Raw genomic sequence first — 11,387 nt, 5'->3', positions numbered from 1 at the left:
GAGCACCGCTTCCCCCTCTTCCCTCCCCTCACTGACTCTCCCTCGGCCCTTCTATTCCTGTCCCCCCCCCCCACCAGCTTTATTGGGGTAGAATCGGTGTATCAAAATTGAACCTACTTAATGTATACAATTTGGCGAGTTTGGACACATGTATACACTCGTATTACCATCACCACAATCCAGATAACAAATATATCCTCCCAAAGTTTCCCTGTACCCCTTTCTTTTCTGTGTGGTAAGAACACTTAACATGAGATTTACACTTTCACATTTTAAAAATAATTTATTTATTTATTTATTTATTTTTGGCTGCGTTGGGTCTTCATTGCTGTGCACGGGCTTCTCATTGCGGTGGCTTCTCTTGTTGCGGAGCACAGGCTCTAGGTGCGCGGGCTTCAGTAGTTGCAGCACACAGGTTCAGTAGTTGTGGCTCGCAGGCTCTAGAGTGCAGGCTCAGTAGTTGTGGCACATGGGCTTAGTTACTCTGCAGCATGTGGGATCTTCCCAGACCAGGGATCAAACCCGTGTCCCCTGCATCGGCAGGCGGATTCTTGTCCCTTCCTTCTTTTTTAAGGACGTTATTCCATTGTGTGTTTATACCACAGTTTCTTTATGCATTTCATCTGATGATGTACGTTTGGGTCGTTCCCCTATTTCGATTACTGGGAGTAATGCTGCGATGAACATAGGAGTGCGGCTATCTTTTCAAGGTCCTAATTGCAATATTTTTGGATACATACCCCAAAGTGAGATTGCTGGATATTCTATTTTTAATTTTTTGAGAGACTGCCATACTATTTTTCATAACGGTTACACTATTTTGTACCATTTTAATTTTACTCCACATTACTTGTGCACTGACATTCCCACTGTCAGTGCACTAGGGCTCCATTCTTTCCACTGCCTCGCCAACACTTGCTAACTTTTGTTGTTTTGATGATAGCCATCCTAACAGGTGTGAGGTGATATTGCCTTGTGGGGTTTTTTGTTTTTTGTTTTTCCGGCTGAGCAGCACGTGGGATCTTAGTTCCCTGACCAGGGATCGAACCCGTGGCCCTTGCACTGGAAGCGTGAGGAGTCTTAACCACTGGACCGCCAGGAAGTCCCTTGCCTTGTGGTTTTGATTTGCATTTCCTGGACGGTGAGTGACGTTGAGCATCTTTTTGTATATCTGTTGGCCATCACTATGTCTTCTTTGGTGCAATGTCTATTCAGGCCCTTTGCCCATTTTTTAATCAGGTCATTTGTATTTCTGCTATTGAGTTTTAGGAGTCCCTTGCATATTTTGGAAATGAACTCCTCGTCAGTATATGGTTTGCAAGTATTTTCTCCCATTCCATAAGCTGCTTTTTCACACTGTGGATTGCTTCCTTTGCTGTGCAGAAGCTTTTTTGCTTAAAGTAGTTCCATGCATCGATTTTTGGTGTCTTTGGTCCTTCATCCCGTCTTCCTATCAGTGCAGCCTCGCTTCCTCAGGGAAGCCTGCTCGGCGCCCCCAACTGCGGCCTCCCGCTAGTTCAGGTCACCCGTCGTAAGCTCTTAGAGCACTTGGTATTTTTTCTTTACCCAGTTTGCGATTATGTATTTGTTTGTGGTTATTCATGAAACATTAAGCTCCATGAGGGGAAGGATCTTGTTCATTCCACTCATCGTGATGTCGCATCACTTGGAATGGTGCCCGGCACACAGAAAGTTGCTGACTGAATGAACTGGCACTCGCCCAGGGTCATACATTTAGCTCTAGACCTGGGGCCAGGACCTTGTGTCCAGTGTTCACTTCTCTGCTCTACCAGTTTGCCTCCGCTCCAAAACTTCTGTTGTTTTTGTTCAGTGCCCAGACTTCTGACCATCTAGAGATCAAGGCGTGATGTTTACACTCTCTCCTCAAACCAAAAGATTCCATCTTCTTCTCAACAGCCACCTTCTTGCCAAAATAAGCCAGGAAAGGTTATGAGAGTGCCTGGATTCCAGCAGGAGTGGAGCGGGTCTGAGAAGAAAAACAGAGAAAAGGAACCATCCCAAAATGTCGATTTGTTTAAACTTCTTCGCCAACTTAACAACACAAGGAAACCAACAGAGACAAGCTTGTAATGAAGTAATCAGCCAACGCTGCTAATACTCCAGTAACATGAAATGATTCTGCACATTTCATGGGGTAGATATGAATGGGGTCATTAAAATATGGCCAAGGAAGGGAGGGAGAGTTTACTTTTTCTGTCTCCTTAGTCTGTGTCTGAAAGCTCAGCAGGAATTTAAACAAATAGCATGGAGGAATGGTGAATCTGATCAGATTTAAAGAGAAAGTCCCTTGCAAACTTCTCTTCCCTTTAATAAATACATTGAGTTCTGCAAGTTTTGCTTTTTTAAAAACCCTGCAGGTTTCCCCCCCCACAAATCTGGAGAGCCTATTTGAGAAATTGCATCAAATTGTTGGGATAGTGGTCTGCATATATATATTTTTCTAGATGAAGAAGAAATTGTTCTGTCATGTAAATGAATGTAAAGAGAATAAAAGGAAGATAATGCTCCCTCTTTGATTAAAAAGTGAAAAAGTTAGAGGAGGGTTAATGGCAAATGGGGAGAGCTACTGAGAAAAAGGGATTACATCAGTAAGATAGGCTGGTGAACGGAGGGTAGAATTGGGCCTCTGAGAACTTGGTCCCCCTGCATTCTAGACAAGATCCAACTGTAGGAAGGAGGGCTGAAGGGAGAGAGCTGCTCTCACCCCCACCCCCTACAGGGTGAATTTAGTTGAGCCAATGGTTCACCTAAACCTGCTGAACTCGTGGAGGACGGCAGTTCAGTGCTCTGGCCTTGGACAAGTTACTTCACTTCTTTAAGCCTCAATCTTCTCACCTGTAAAATGGGGGAGAAGAAAACCTACTTCACAGAGTTTTGTAGGTTAAATAATGTAAAAGAAATATAACGCGTCACCCAGCACATCGTAAGTGCTCCACAGACGTTGGAGAGAAAAACAAAAACCCTCCCCCAGTGAGGCAGTCTTTGGGGGAGGACCCTCAGCCCTAGAGAGGCTGGGGGCCAGCGATGGGTTGGGGGACACTTCAGCCAGCTGCCCCCCGCCGCGCTTCTCCAAGCCGGGCAGCTTGGTGCTGGGCTGCGGTGCGGCCTGAGGGCCCAGGGCTCGTCACCTAGTTTGCTTAAGCAAGTTCTTTCACACACACACCCATACACACTTTGGCCCTAAAATTCAGTGAGGTTTTTTCTTCCTTCTTCCTCTGTTGTTGTTGGGTTCTGATTACTTCCATCTGGTTGCGGCAGCTTGACTGGAGTCTCTAAAAACAAAACAAAACAAACAAAAACCCTTCCTACCAAACACACAGGCACCGAACCTAGAAGGCTGCTTCGCTTCTCACCAGCAGGCGCCCAGAGGGCGACTCGCGCAAGTCGCGGCGGGGGGTGCGCAGGCCGCACCCCGGCACCTGCGCGCGCCGCTGGCCGCCAGAGGGTCGGCGCAGAACCAGCCCCCCTAGAGCCAGCCTCCCCCCCCCGCCGCCCTCCCGTCCCCCGCTTCCGCCCCGGCGCCCGGAGAAGCGGGCGCACTGGGAACAGCGACCCGGGCATCTCCCGGCGGAGGGGAAGAGGGAGGCGGGGAGGGCGGGGGATTTCAGAGATTGAAAACAGAGCCTTCCCCGCGCCTCGGCTCCGGAGCTCATCTGACTTGAGTTAGCGACGCACCCACCCCCGCCCCCGCCCCCGCCCCCGCCCCCGCCCCCGCCCCCAGCGCCTTAAAAAAAAGTGTTGGAGACTGGCGCGCTCCTTCGTTCTCTGCTCGAACTTTCTTCGTAGGTGTGCTCTCTCTCCCAGGCGCTGGGGAGGAGGGTCCTCGCCCGCCCCTCCCCTCTGGGTCCCTCAGGTCCCCTCCGGGCGGGGGCGCGCGGCGCGGGCGGGGGCCCGGCGCCCGGTGTGCTGCAGCCGGGCGCGCGGGGGCGCTGCGCCGTGCGGGCGCGCGGCGGGCTGGAGCGCGGGAGTGCCGCAGCTCGCCAGCCGAGGCAGCACGGCTCCGCGGACTTTTTTTCAAACTCCCATCAATGAGTCTTCGAGGAGGAGCGGGAGGCGGTGGCGGCGGCGGCGGACGCGAAGGAAGGCGAGGAAGAGCCGGAGGAGCGGGAGGAAGGAGCGCGGGCCGCGCGGCGCGCCCGGGCCTCGGGGAGCTGCTAGCTCGCCGGCGGTAGGGTGGCCCGGCCCCCGCCCGCCTCTCGGTCCCCTCCCCTGCCTGGCCCGCCCCGCCCCGGCCGGACTGAGTCCCGGCACACGGCAGCCCGCGGCGGCTCGCCGCGCCAGCCAAGTTGGGATGGGGGCCCGCAGGCACCGCTCGGCGCCCCGGAGGCCACCTGCGTGCTAGAGGCAAACTTTTGTCTCCCTCGGTAAAGTGTCTTTGGCCTTCTTTTGCTTGCTTTTCGTCGCGAAGTGCCCCCTACTCCGGCCGACCCCGGGCCGAGGGGATGCTGCGCCGTCTCGGAGGGTCCCTCGGCCGGGTACCCGCGCCACGGCACGGGGATCGGGCACCGGGCTAGCGGGCGGCCCGGGTCCGGGTTCCGGCCAAGCCGGGCGGGGACGTAAGGGGGGGGGTCCGGGGAACTCGTGGCCGGGGGGCGATTTTGCATCCCCCTTCCCACCTGGGGGAAAGAGCCAGTCTTCTTGGGGTGCGCAGCCAGCCGGCCTCCACCCCGTCTCCACCTCGCCCGAGCCCCGGGCTGTTTTCTCGGGAGGTGGGGGTAGCGCCGGAGGCTGGGGTGCTACGAAGCTCCAGAGGTGGGCGGTGGGAGTGTGTCTCCGGGGAGTGTGCCGGGGGTGGAGGGGCTGCAGCCAGCCGCTGCGAACTTCTAACTGCACTCCTCGGCGCAGCCCGTCCCGAGCCCTGCCTTTCTTTCTTTCTCGCTCCTTCCTCCCCCTCGTCAGGCCCTGTTGCCCCCTCCCCCTCGGTCAGGCTCTTCCCTCCGGCCTCCCTCCTCGCTTCTCTCCTCCGCCTCTATTGCCCTCCGCCCCGAGAGCCGCTTGACTTCCCGGAGGGATCCGCGCGTAATCCCTCGCCCTTTCCTCGGGTTCCCCCCACCCCGCACTTTCTTCCCCGCCCCCACTCATCGTCCCCCCCCCCGGCAATCTCTCAACAAGTATATTTGCTGAGGAATTTGAAAAATCCACTACTGCAACTTGATCTGTGTGTGATGGATGGGGAGAGGCGCGGAGAGAGTTGGGCGCCAATCCTATTAAGGGTTTAGAAAGGGGAGCGTTTTCCCCGGACTGGGGCGGGGGGGTGTGTAGAGGGGGGGGAGGAGGAAGGGGCGCGTGCTTGTGTGTGTGAGTGTGAGCGCGCCCGCCGCGTCGGGGAGCTGGAAGTCCACCCATCTCGGCGCCGTTTCAGCCCAGCAGTAATTGCTGTCATTTCCTAGGAAACCCGACTTTTACTGCGCGGGGAGCTCGGGATGGAGCCCGCGCGCTTCACCCCGGGTGACCGGCCGCAGGGACGCTCGTAGGCTTTGGGTCTCCCCCAGGGGGCCTTCTTCCACTCTCCTCTCTTTTGTGTCATTTTGATGTGGCTTTCCGAGTTGATCCCGGCTGGAAAAGTCGCCCCTTCCCTGGAGTCTGGTGCCGGGCCCCGGGGGTCCTTCCTGCGCTCCTCTGCCCTCCGGCCCGGGCATCCCGGGCGGTGCTCGGCCTGCGGCGCGGACTTTGCAGCCCGGTGGCCGCGGCCGCGTCCTGGGCCCCCGCCCCGCCGCCCCCGCCGGGCGTGTGAAGGTTTAATCCCGACAGCTCCAGATAAAGGAGCAGTTGTAAAACGCTCGTATGCTGTTTGCTGACGAGGCTCAGGGGGATGTTGGAGAATTTGAAAGTAAACGTTTCCCTCGCAAGCGGCATAAAATAGTGTTTAAGCAAATATTGTATTGGAGTGCTCAGGGGGCTCGGTGCCAGAAAGGAAAGTAAATAAACGGCGAAATCCAAAATGTACAGCCGTGGAAAGCCACGGAATAGGCGGGCTCGCCACCGGTGCCCCCGTGAGACCTGTTTGCTCTAGCCACCTCGCCTGCGAGACCCCTCCCCGCCCATTTCCTTACCTTGCCTGGGGGTTTCCTTCCCTCGGTGGCTTCCCTGTGTGGGCGCCTGGGAGCGGCTTTGCACTTGGCTCTGCCGGGAAAGAAGTCATTGTGTGGCTCCCTGGGCTGGTCTCCCCAGGGCCAGGGAGGGCACCCTGACTGTGCCTGGCTGCTGTGAGTTTTGGTGCCCTTTAGGCTCTCCCCAACTTCTGGTCCGCCCTGGGGCAGGAATTCTAGACTATAGCCTCTAGGCCACTGCAGCCACATCCCTGCGGAGCCTCCCTGGTCCCTTTCTTCTTCATCTTTCTTGCTTTCGTTTTCCCAGACTTAGTGCTTCCTCCTTACAGCTGAGGGTTACAGGAAATCATGGAGATGTTCTCCCCCAGATTTTAGGTCCCACTCAAACCTAGACGCATGGAGAGTTGTCAGTTGTCAGAGTGTTTCAGAGTTAGTTCAAGTTTGTGATCTTTAAGGTGGTTTGTATTTGCCCTTTGCTGGGAGAAGTACGCTCATTTCATGAGGTTAGTTAGTGACTCTAGGGGGATTTAAGCTAAGGCAGTGGAGGTGAGGGGCCCACTCGGCCAGGAAATAGCCCTCGGGTGACCCGGCGGTCTCTTGGTTTGGCATCTGAGTGACAGATGATCGTCAGAGCAGTCTGTTTTCAAAGTCTGTGGGCGAGGATACCAATGGTAGGGAGAGAAACGCTTCCAAAGCAGGGCTGGGCGTGCCGGAACAAGGCAGGACTGGCTGTTAGGGATGTTTTTTTATCATCCGTGGGGATTGTTTGGAGGGGAATTTGCACAGGGTTCAGACTACTTCAGCAGGGCCTCCCAGGCTGCTTCCAAATTCACACTGACCCTGCCCGTGGCCTTGGAGGGGACTCTTGGCTTGGCCCACCTTGAAGGGTGTATGGGGTTAGCGAGGCCCTTCTGGCCGGGCGGCCTTAGAAAGGCGGGCCCGTCCATGTTCTCAAGGATGCTGCAGCCCACCTGTGGGGAGGACACTGAACAGAGAAAATCCTTTGGGTTGCCTGGCTGGAAGAGGGGGCCGCAGGGCCGCTGGTCAGCGACTCCTTGCCCGGCTGCAGGGGCCTTGGGGGCTGTGTACTGTAGCTGGCTTGTTTGCACTGCAGACTGAAAGATACACAAATACTTCATGCTTTGTGTACTCCCACACGTGCCCTGTACACAGTGCAGCCCCTAGGGCTGGATTAGCCAACCCGGGGATTCAGCAGGCAGACTGACAAAATTGAATATTTGCCTACTAAACACCGTTCCTCCAGCAGGGCTTCTCTTGACCCTCCGGGGAAGGGCGGGGGGGGGGGACCGTCACCCCACAGATGCCAGCGATTTCTTCCAACTGGGACCAGGAGGTTGTCATGCACACTTTGAAAGGCTGTGTGACCCCTACACACCCAGCTGGCTTGTTCAAGCACAAAACCCAAGTCCCACATCCTTGTGGACTCAAGGGGTAGGGCGGCCTGCCTTTTCCTTGGGCAAGTGTGTGTTCAGCCCGGTTTCCTTTCATCTGGATGACGCTCGCTCCTGCTGGTGACGCTGGCTCCGGGGAGGTGGAGCCACCTGCCCTGCTTCTTTAGGATGGGGACGGGTTCTACCTGGGCCTGGGCCTGTTTCCCGGTACGCGGGGACAGCCAGGCCAGGCAGGCCAGGTGGACCTAGCTGTGGACCACTGCAGCTGTACCTGCTGGACCCTTTGAAATGGAACCCCGGGGAAGCAGCTCCCCGCCCCCCTTCTCCTTTTCAGTAAGTGTCAGAGGCTGGCACACGTGAAACACGTGAAGAATGCCAAAGAGAGAAACTGTATTCTCAGATTCCAGAAAATCCAGAGAGGCCGCATAGGTGATTGTACTAGCCACCGGAATAGGCAGCATTTTCAGTGAACAAGGCTCTCTGGCTTCTAAAGAAGGCTCCCGGGAAGGGAGGCTTCTCTGTAATTGTGGCCTCAGGCTTGTTTAAAAGACGGTTTGGGAGGGGGTCCTGTTTGTTGTTAGGCAGTGTCTTTTGGTAAAGAGCAACAGCTTCGTGGGTTTTAAATAAATACGTGCCACCAGATTCAATACTGTTACGTATTCCAAAATGAATTTGAGTGTTTGCTGTGGACCATAAAGGATTAAAAAAAAAAAAACATTGATCATTGTTGTTAGATTTTGAGGGTGACCAAAACATCCTTAACCTACAAAACTATGTTTGAACCCCTGGGAAAATGCCCCAGCGATACCAGCAGACTTTCTGCATGTTTAGTGCATTATTGTCCCCAATTCCTGCGTCAACAAAAGCATCTTCAATATAGTGGGTTGTGTTTTGATTCTGGCTTCTTAAAAAAACACACATGGGGGAAAATAACTCACTTAAGATATGACCAAAGAGTCATATTAAACTGTTTCTGAGATTTTTGGTTTCAAGTGAAAAAGTTAATGTGGTTTTGTGTGTGTGTATATGTGTCGTTTTTTTTTAAAAAAAAAAGGTTGCTGGGAAGTGTGTTTTAACTGTGAGTGCCCTGTTACAGGCATTAGCATAAGAAAAAAGTTTTAGTGCATTTCCTATTGTCTTGAATGAAGAGTTTCAGCAAAGGGAGGGAAAGCAGCAAAAGGGTGATGATCCATTGAGACTCTTGGGCAGCCCGGGCTCGTCATCTGCCCCTGAAATCTGTGCTCGGATAGCACTCTGATCTCACTTTTCCATTCTCCGGCCTTTTTCACACGTTCACTTTTTGTCAAGGTTTATTGATTATGTTTTCTTCTCTGCAAATCTGTGGAAAATTTAATGAACCAAACACAGCAGTGAGATAAAGGGGGCTTTTTATTCATTAGCAAGGGATTGATTTCCCCCCTTGGGCCGAGGGCCCCTGGCCTCCAGCAAGTGAGTGGAGGGGGTGGGAGGAGGCGGTGGCCCTGCTCCGGGCTGAGGCGGGGCCTCCCCGCAGACCAGCAGCGGCTCAGCCCGGGACTCCCGGCCCCAGCGAATATCAGAAGCTCCTTCTTGATTGGTGTTCCGGGCCAGCCCCAGCCGCTGCCGCTGCCGACGCCGGCCTCGACCTCGGGGGCCGGGCTCCTCCGCGATCGGGGCTCCCTGGGCTTGGTGGGGGGGGTGGTGGAGGAGGGGGATGCTTGTCTTCCCCACCCTGACAAACCTCTCGAGTGCCTGGGCCTTCCCGGGGACACAGTTAAGTATGGCTCTTCCTCCAGCCCCGTCTCTCAGACCTGTAATTAAGCAAAGCCCCTGGTGTGATTATGCTTTGCTGACTCGGCTGGGTTTGGAGCCGTTTCTCTCCACGGAACAGGGTGGACGTTAGCTGTTTGCAGAGGCTTCCTGGGCAGACTGCACATCTGTCTGTCTGTCTGTCTCCCCGACTCCCCCATCTCCCTTCTTCTCTGCCCGCTTTGTCTCCTTCCCTTCTGTCTTTCTTGCCCCCTTTCTTCTCTCTCGCCCCCTCTCTGTCCCGCCCCTCCCCTCCCCGCCCGGGGTCTCCCTTCTCTCCTCCCTCCTGTCTTTTCTTTCTCTCCCTCCCTCCCCTCCCCGCCCATCTCCTCTTTCCTTGGGCATCTTTTTATTTCGCTCCCCCTCCTCCCCCCCCCTTCCTCTCCCCGCCCCCTCCAACTTCTGCCCCGCGGAGGGCCGGCCGGGAGGCCTCCGGGACGCGGCGTGCCCAGGCCGTGGGGACCGTGTCCGCGTCCGGGGACCCCTCTGCGCTCCGAGAGCCCGCGCGCCGGCCGCGCCGCGTCCCTCCCACCTGCCCGCCCGCCCGGTTTGTGGCGCCCGAACAATGGCCACATTGTCCCGGCCGCGCACCGGCCGCCCCGGCGGGTGGCAACAGGCGGGACCCTGCTCGTGGCGGCTCGGGAAGAAAGCCAGCGGCCCAGATCCACATCGGCCGCCTTTGTCGCCGGGTGGGAGACCGCAGCGCCCGGGGGAGCCGGCGCCCACCTGGGGAAGGCGCTTCTCCAAAGGGCGCCCTCCCTGCCCTCGGCCGCTCGCCCTCCCTGCCCCTTCCCAGTGGCTCCCCTCCCCCTTCTCCGAGAAGGGATTCATTCGACTTTAGGTGACAGTTTGCAGAGTGAAATGAGAGCATTTCGCTAGAGCCAGGAGAAGAGCGGCCACGTTACCGAACTTCGGGCGGCATCCGCAACTTTTTCCGTAAGGCATCTGTGCTGGTGCCGAAGGCCCCCTTTTGCCCTGACCCCCGCCTTCCCCACCGAGGCAGGGAAGGAGTGGTGGTCTCTCAGAGCAGTATCCCCCCCCCCAACCCATTCGCCGTGACCTGTAGGGATTCAAGACCTCTTAGCGCTTAGAAAAAGAGGGATCTTTGAATGCTTAGGATGTTAAAAGAGCATCCGTCCCTGCGTCCAAGCGGACGCTTAGCAATGCTCTTTTGTGTGCTGGACAATGCAATAAGTCAGGCCGACTTTTGAGCCACATTTATAAGGAACTGTAAGGGCCGCTCAAGTACACTTGTGCTAAGTTGAATTGATTGAAATTTAATGGCGGTTAGTGGCGATGAATGGTAATGATTTCCCAGCGTATCTTTGGCATACTTGACATTAATAACAGTGTGTGTGTGTGTGTGTGTGTGTACCCGCACCGGGGGCCTGCCCCACACGTGAGGCGGGAGCATTATTCATTTCCGGAGATGCCAGTCCTTTGCCTCCTTCCTCTCCTGAAATGCTTTTCCTTCTCACCATAATTCAGTTGTTCAGATGATTTTTTAAAAAACAGCAAAGGAAAAGAAGGAAAGAGAAAAATCTTTCTCCATTGAGTTCGTACATCATTTCAGCATAATTTTGTGCTCGTGATTTTTTTTCAATTCCTTCGTAAATCAGCTTCTCACATACCAAATATGATGAATTTGTTTTAGCTGCCATCATGAATTAATGTTATGCAAATAGAAGCTTTGCAGGTGAAATGATTTACTTAATAATTTCAACTTCTAATATTTAAACTCATTCATTATGTTGGGAGTTTGAAAAAAAACAAGTCCATATTTTTAAACCTGCGCTGGGGGAGATTGCTATGCAAGTATTTGCGGTGTAGGCAGGGCTTGAAGGCCGGAAAATGGCTCTTGATGTGTTGATTCTTTCTTGGAGAACCTATAGTTCACCACGCGGTGGCTTAAGAAGCAGGGGATAGAAGTCTTAACAAGTGCCGTCTGTGGGTGGGATGACACAAAGGCATTGAAATAAATCCAAGGTGACCATCACGGTGACATACCCCCGGGACTGAACATGCTCTGCTCTGGGCTTCGCTTTTGAACTGGTCTTGACTGAGCCGGGTGGTGAAGGGTGAAGGGGCTCCGATGCCCCCTGCCCTCATCTTTGTC

At 54.9% G+C, this 11,387-nt stretch overlaps 1 protein-coding gene and 1 long non-coding RNA gene across 5 annotated transcripts in view; one reads left to right on the top strand and one right to left on the bottom strand.

Moving 5' to 3' along the window:
• Positions 1-314: 314 nt before the first annotated feature.
• On the bottom strand, positions 315-6,330 carry LOC309809300. 2 transcript variants are annotated; one of them, XR_014294839.1, is made up of 3 exons: positions 6,075-6,330; positions 2,769-3,293; positions 315-1,987 (listed from the first exon to the last, which is right to left on the bottom strand). It is a non-coding gene; the product is annotated as an uncharacterized lncRNA (long non-coding RNA). The 2 variants fall into 2 exon arrangements; XR_014294840.1 differs by having other exon boundaries at positions 3,195-3,293.
• The window catches only part of GLI2 (GLI family zinc finger 2), a 253,944-nt gene continuing 246,535 nt past the window's right edge, over positions 3,979-11,387 (top strand). For all 3 annotated transcript variants that reach the window (XR_014294838.1, XM_082630344.1, XM_082630342.1), the window contains exon 1: positions 3,979-4,385. The gene's annotated coding sequence lies outside the window, so the exon portion shown is untranslated. The remainder of the gene's footprint in view (positions 4,386-11,387) is intronic.

The sequence above is a fragment of the Mesoplodon mirus genome (assembly GCF_964341445.2).
Source record: "Mesoplodon mirus genome assembly, chromosome: 8".
NCBI classification, from domain to species: Eukaryota; Metazoa; Chordata; class Mammalia; order Artiodactyla; family Ziphiidae; genus Mesoplodon; species Mesoplodon mirus.
This window is presented reverse-complemented; position numbering and strand designations above follow the sequence as displayed.